Source organism: Dreissena polymorpha, chromosome 16 (genome assembly GCF_020536995.1).
Source record: "Dreissena polymorpha isolate Duluth1 chromosome 16, UMN_Dpol_1.0, whole genome shotgun sequence".
NCBI lineage: Eukaryota > Metazoa > Mollusca > Bivalvia > Myida > Dreissenidae > Dreissena > Dreissena polymorpha.
Window position 1 is genome coordinate 5,837,134 of NC_068370.1, and position 6,926 is coordinate 5,844,059.

The window sequence follows — 6,926 nt, forward strand, 5'->3', positions numbered from 1 at the left end:
CTTTCACCACCAGGTCTCTCTTTGCCTGCTGTTCCATGGCTATCTGTTTTTTCATCTCCGAGATACGTCGGGAAGCGCGGTCTTGACACTGAATCATCGTCGACTTTAACTTATCTCGATCTTGTACCACGTCTTTGTATACGCCCATCAGGTCCCTCTTAGAGACGTTGTTCAGGTCCATCCCAATCGCATCCATCTCTGACTGTAGATCAGATGAGAGGCTGTCCTGCATATGACTGAAACTCATGTTGGTGCGGAATGATCCCCTGTTTGTCGCAGAGCAGATGGATGAAGTGCTGGCCCGAGACGTGACATTACCTGCCCTTGTCTGATTGTTGGGTGAATGAACAGGTATATCAATTTGCTGCTTCACAGGTACTCTGGCCGGGCTGACTTCCACAGACTGATTAGCCGTAACATAGCCAGACGAATAAAAACTGCTGAACTTGTTACTGTCTTCAGGGACTGCTTTTGTTTTCGGCGTGCTCTCTGCGAGTGGGAGGTCACCCTCTTTAATCTCAGCTGTTTCGGGGAGTTCCTGGCAACCAAAACGCCTCTCCAATTTCTCCATGATTGCGTTGTAGGTAATATCTGGTGTCTTATCGGTAATAAGTGTATGGTAATCCCTCGCCGTGTCAGTGAGACACATGCACAAACAATCCTTCTTCTCCCTTTCACTCCAATCATTCACCACCACATAGCGGTTAAACTTGCTTTTAAACGACTTCCAACTACCCTTTCCACTATACACCAGTGTTTTTGGTTGTTGTGTCAACCTTTGTTGTCTGTCATCATGTCGGTGGGTTCGACCAGCATTATTGTCTCGTTCGGGAACGATGACGCCCTTAATTGCCGGTTGAACATTTGGTTGTACATTTGTACCTGCAGGTAAAACATTAAGTTGTACACTTGTGCCTGACGGTTGAACATTTGTTTGTACATTTGAGCCTGCCGGTTGAACATCTGTACCTGCCGGTGCGAATCCATGGTTTGTTACACCAGCTTGTATTTTGATCCCTTGGTGCCCCTCCATATTAGTGAAAGGCTGTAACTGTCCTTGGGCCGGGTACCACTGCGGATAAGGGTACTACCTGTATGGGGACCCATTTTGTGGCGGTCCTTCCTGCCATGGTGGGAATTGCATTGGTTGCCCAGGGTATGGCTGTTGAATTTGTTGAGGTTGGTACGGACCAGCTGGTTGCGCCGGGTACTGGTATGGCAATGGTTCTTGTGGTTGTGTCTGTCCTTGATTTGGTTGTGGGTACAGACCAGTTTGTTGCACAGATGGGTATTGGTAAGGAAATGGTTGTTGTGATTGTGAAATTGGTCGTGTCTGTACTTGAGTTGGTTGCGCTGACGGGTACTGATGAGGAAATGGTGTTTGTGTTTGTACATTTTGTTGCAATGGTTTCATTTCCTCAAAATAAGCTGAACCTAAATCAATAGTTCTCTCAGCCATGGTCCGTCAATGTCAATATACTGTCCAAGTTTAGTCAAGTATTTCAAATGAAGTACACCACACACACACATTTGCAATTTAAATGCAATGATATGTAAAACTAATACAAACAAGTATTTATCTAACTATTCCTGGCTCACAAAAACTTTAATTTCAATATTTATCACACTCACACCCCACCATACAATCAATAAATACTCTTTCTCCACCCAATCAAAAATGGGAGCAAATGAGCACAAGTGTAATAAAACAAATTAATGGCCATCACCACTCAAATAACATATACTAGAAAATGTAACACCCAGTATTTGGTACCGGGTATTTGTTCTTTAGTGATTGTGATTATTAATAGGGTCAAGTATAAATAATGTTCAATAGAGTGTGGTTATCTAAATGACTCCAGTGTAATAATATTAAATTGTTGAAGGGACTAGGTTTCAATCACGCAACAATACTAAATAGTAAATCTTTTTCTCAACCTGATTAAAATGGACACACAAAAATGGTATCAAGTAGACATAAATGTAATAAAACAAATGGCCATAAACACCAAACATATTCATGTATCCAAAATATAACACCCAGTATTTACTGCCGGGTATTATAGCCGTAGATATCTCTCAGTATTAATCAAGACACAGTATGAATAGTATTTAATGGTATGCAATTGTGTTAATGACTCCAGGATAATAGGCAACTATTAAAGTAAATCGTTTGGGTTTATACCTATAACCTCCACTCAACCAGACACTGCCGGTAAAGTATGATGCAGGTCATGCGCGATCCCCAGCGATGCCGGAGAACTGATGGTCCCTCTGCTCACTACGACTGCGCGATCCCCAGCGATGCCGGAGAACCGATGGTCCCTCTGCTCACTACGACTGCGCGATCCCCAGCGATGCCGTAGAACCGATAGTCCTTCTACTCACTTTGACTGCCCGACCGCAATGCACGTCTCCTCTGTACCCTCAAGGTCAGATACCTCCGGGTGCAGGAACTCGTGCACTGGCTAGGCTAGAACACAACTAATGTAGAAACAAAGACATTTAATGATTATTCTCCAAAAACAATCAATGGCAAAGTTTTTAATCACACTGATTTTCAAAAATAAATAAATAAAATTAACAATACAGGTTGAAATAAACTGCAATTGCTATTGCACTCTAATGTCAACTAGCGCAACTAATTACAATTATTAGTTACACTTAATATCAGTGAACAATAGATGCAATTGCTGGAATTCCAATTACCAGAAAGTAAACAATGGAACGATTTCCGTTTCCGGTTTGCTCATGGCAACAACCAATGAAAAATGGGGTATCCCGAGCTATTTATAGATGGTTGTTAAATCCGGGAAATTTAAAAACTCCCAGTGAAATATCAATAATTCTAATAAAAATACGTCTCAAAAGAATAAATCTTCAAACTTTCAGATAAACTAAAGATGGGTTTTACTAATGCATGAAAATACACGTACTTTCACTGTTAAATAGTGAATTCAGTCCAGAAACTACTCTGAAACCATGTAACTATTCCAGACTAGTGAAATGACAGATTAATTCACATAATTACTAGACTAAATGAACAATTGTACAAGGCAATCGTCAATAATGACTGACGACACGTGCAAAAACAAAATGGCGGACAATTTTCCGCGAAAACCTAAATCGCAAAAATATCACAAATATCAAAATAGTGTTGCACTTTCATAAAATGCAAAATTAAACGTCACTATTGTACAGCTTCTGCACAATCTTGACAACAAAATGAGTCATACCACAGCGGAAACAATTATAAAATCAAACCACAAAGGCGGGTATGTTCCCGCAAAGATTCAATTTTTGGAACTGCGAAAGTTGCAAAAATTATTGCTCGCAGCGCCAGTGAAGTAAATACTGGTAGTACTTACCTAAAATAAAGATGTCTCTGTTCCAAGATCCCTCAGGACAGGTTTGGAGACACAAATACACAAGATGAATACAGATACAAAAAGTAGACGTCCGTCCAGATGTAAGGCTACAGTATGACTGCTGATTATCTGCATTCGTTTCCGGTCAATCGATTAGTCTCTGCCGTACTGTTCCGGTTACACACCAGTAAATTTACCACAGTAAGCGTGACCACATGTGACAACAGCGATGCTAGTTGGATATAAAATTGGTAGACGTGTCGTTGAACTCGACACATTGACCGAATCGCTTTTAGGATGCAGTGCTTGTCATGTGCCCATGAATTTACTTAACACTGTAGAAAGCAGGGATTTCGGACAGGCATGTGTTTTGGACATACAGTTTAGCAATTGTGGTGCAGTAAATAATGTGGCTACTGTACGGAAACATGGCAGAGTTTATGACATGATCACAAAGCTTGCATTTGGGTAAGACTTCTTTGTCTTTTTGGTACATTGGTGCATTATATCATGATTTATTGTCTAAATTACTGATACTTTTGAATACATTCAGATAGTTATCTCTAAGTAATTCGCGTGTAGTCTACATGCATACATTTTTTATATTGTACTTGCTATATTTTTCCTTCATATTTTGTCTGATTTACTGCCAGTAAACACAATTACAGTAGAATGTGAATGGTTGTCCTTAGTTAAACATGTATATTTTAAAGTGACATAAGTTTATTTTCTTCCTGCAGTCCTAGTTATTAGTAAAAACATAAATATTCTCAATTTGTCAAATACGTATTGGTTTTGAAAATAAATAGCTTGAATTAATTCTTATCTGTGTGTATGTAGATCACTAGGTCTTATAAAATGTTGTAACTTTTGTAAATTAGTGACATTATTTCATATTATTTTATTCCGCATAAGCATATTCTAGCATTGTGCATTGTCAACTGTTCTGTCATTTACTGCAATCTGTTTCAGGTAAATCAAAAACTGGGTGTTTCACCTGGGACTTTCACATCGAAACTGACCCTTCTCCATGACCTTCAGCACAAAAAAAGAAAGGCTATAGCTGTTACTCGTGCAGCAAAACAGTGACGCATAAGACTTAAAACTCGAACGGTATTTTTAATTATGGGCATTTTATATTTAAAACACAGTATTCTTCATTTGTATGCCCCCAATTGGCGACATAGTTTTCGCACTGTCCGTGGGTCGGTCAGTCCCTCACACTTGTCGTGCCTTCTCTCTAATTCAAGTAGTTTTCATCCGATCTTCACCAAACTGGGTTTCTTACAATTGTATGGATTATTGTTTTTATATAGTTACAAAGTTGGAGTTTGGGGCATCCGTGTCGTGTGGACACATTTCTTGTTGTAGATTGTATCAATAGATCCATCAATTATATATGCAAAGTAGTAGTAACATTTAAAAGCATATGCTAATGTTTGTAAATTGATTATTGTAAAAACATTAATGTGCTGTGTAATCATTTCTTTAAATAAAAATCGGAGATAACCCATGAAGGTGCAAGCAAATGTTCCAATTTGAAATTCTGTTTTTCTGTTCAGGCATTCAAAGGACAGTGCAAGAAGTACGAGTGGGACCAACATACAGTTCAAACATAGAGGACCAAGACGTTGAAGTTACAACTATACCCCCACCTATACCCAAGCCTGGTCAAGCAGGGCTAGACACTACTGGGAAGGAATTTGTTTTCTTTGATTTGGAAACAAGGGTTAGGTAAAGTTTATTTTTAACATATTCCTTATTCACAGTGTTGCACATACAGAAGTTTATCTTGGTCCAATTCAGGTATTTAGGTACTCTAAATCTCCAAAGTTGAACTTCTATTAAAAAATATACATATTTACTTACATGTATAACATAATTCAACCTGCTACTGCTGAGTAACTCAATGTGTCAGAGATATCGTGTGAATTGTTGGTCAACCTAGCATATGATTGAATTGCAACAAGAGTTATGTTCAGACTAATTTCTCATTTTGCTTTCATATAATACATCATTCTTAATCTTTATTGATAAAATGATAGTAAATACCACTTAGATGATGCAATGTTACATTACCCACAACTGGCTTTAGTATATTATTGTGCATCATTTAAGAATTTAAACACTCTTCTCTTCGCTTCTTCAGATTTATGAATACATAAGATCATTAGATGCCAACAACTTACTTTGATATATCCATGAATGGAAGAAAAGAGCGTTTCAATTTTCATAATAACAGTTATTATGCCCCCCTTGGAAGAAAGAGTTAATATTGTTTTGCTGGATGTTTGTCTGTGGGTAGATCATTAAGTTTCCGATCAATAATTTGTCAACTTTTTCACTGATTGGCTTTTTACTCTCCATGTGCATAGGGATTGGACAGTATATAACCCCCATTTAAATTATGGTCACTTAGTCAAAGGTCACAATAAGTGTGAAAATTGTTTCCGATCAATAACCCTTCAACTGAAAATTCTCTTAAACCACAATGCATAGAGAATGAATGTGAAGGAACCTATTCTACGATTGTTCAAATTAAGCTTAAAAAAAAGTCCTTTCCTGGTGGGGGGCAATGTTTTTCCCTTTTATATTTATTGTAAACACTTCAAATGTATTTTAAGAAGTTTACATTGTACTTGGGGGAGCGACCCAGGGCTCTGTGATTAACGGGGCTAAAATGGATTTTGGGCAATTTCTATTTAAAATTTTTGTTTTGTTTTTTCAGAGCACACTTCTCACATAATTCAGATAGCTGCAGTGCTTTCAACTGGTCAATTTTCAACATATGTAATGCATGAGAAGAAGATTTCCTTGCAAGCGTCAGAAATAACTGGAGTGACAGTTGTTAGCGACTCTATGCTTGTCAAGAGACAAACAGTAACAGCTGTCCCCATCAAATCTGCATTGACAAGTTTTATAACATTCTTACAGAAATGTTCACCAATTATTTTAGTTGGGCATAATATAGAGTCTTTTGATTGTAAAGTGTTGCTCCGTGCTATCCATACTTGTTGAAAAATGTTTGAGTTTCAGCAAAATATGTGTGGCTTTTTAGATACTTAAAAATGTTAAAGGAAATATTACCAAATATGAAATCATATAAGCGGGAACATTTAGTTAAAGACGTCATTGGTGAATTATACATGGCACATGGCGCTATACAGGATATTTAAGCTTTACAAAAGTTAGTGAACTTTGTTCCTCTTGACCAAAAATTGTTAACAAATATTCATTCAGCTTTTTCCGAGCAGTGTTAACATACAATGTGTAACTAAAGGTTGCTTCCAACATCAAATCTTTACAAACCATAATTGATACAAAATTTATAAGTCAAGGTGTTGCAAGGAAAGTTGCAGGAAGTGGATTTCAACTTAAACATTTGAGTCCTGTATCAAAAAGAAACGGACTGAGTGGTTTGAGGAGCCCCCTGTCAGAGGTTACAAACGGACAAATCAGAGTAACAAAATCAAAGAAAATAATATGTACAATAGCGAGTTATTTGTTGCCTGACATCTAACCAATTGTAATTTGCATCTTGTATATAGATAAGCTATG

At 37.7% G+C, this 6,926-nt stretch overlaps 1 long non-coding RNA gene across 1 annotated transcript; it reads left to right on the forward strand.

Moving 5' to 3' along the window:
- Nucleotides 1-3,736: 3,736 nt before the first annotated feature.
- Nucleotides 3,737-5,096, forward strand: LOC127862530 (uncharacterized). Its single transcript, XR_008040665.1, has 3 exons — nucleotides 3,737-3,836; nucleotides 4,341-4,481; nucleotides 4,931-5,096. It is a non-coding gene; the product is annotated as an uncharacterized LOC127862530 (long non-coding RNA).
- The last annotated feature ends 1,830 nt before the right edge of the window (nucleotides 5,097-6,926 follow it).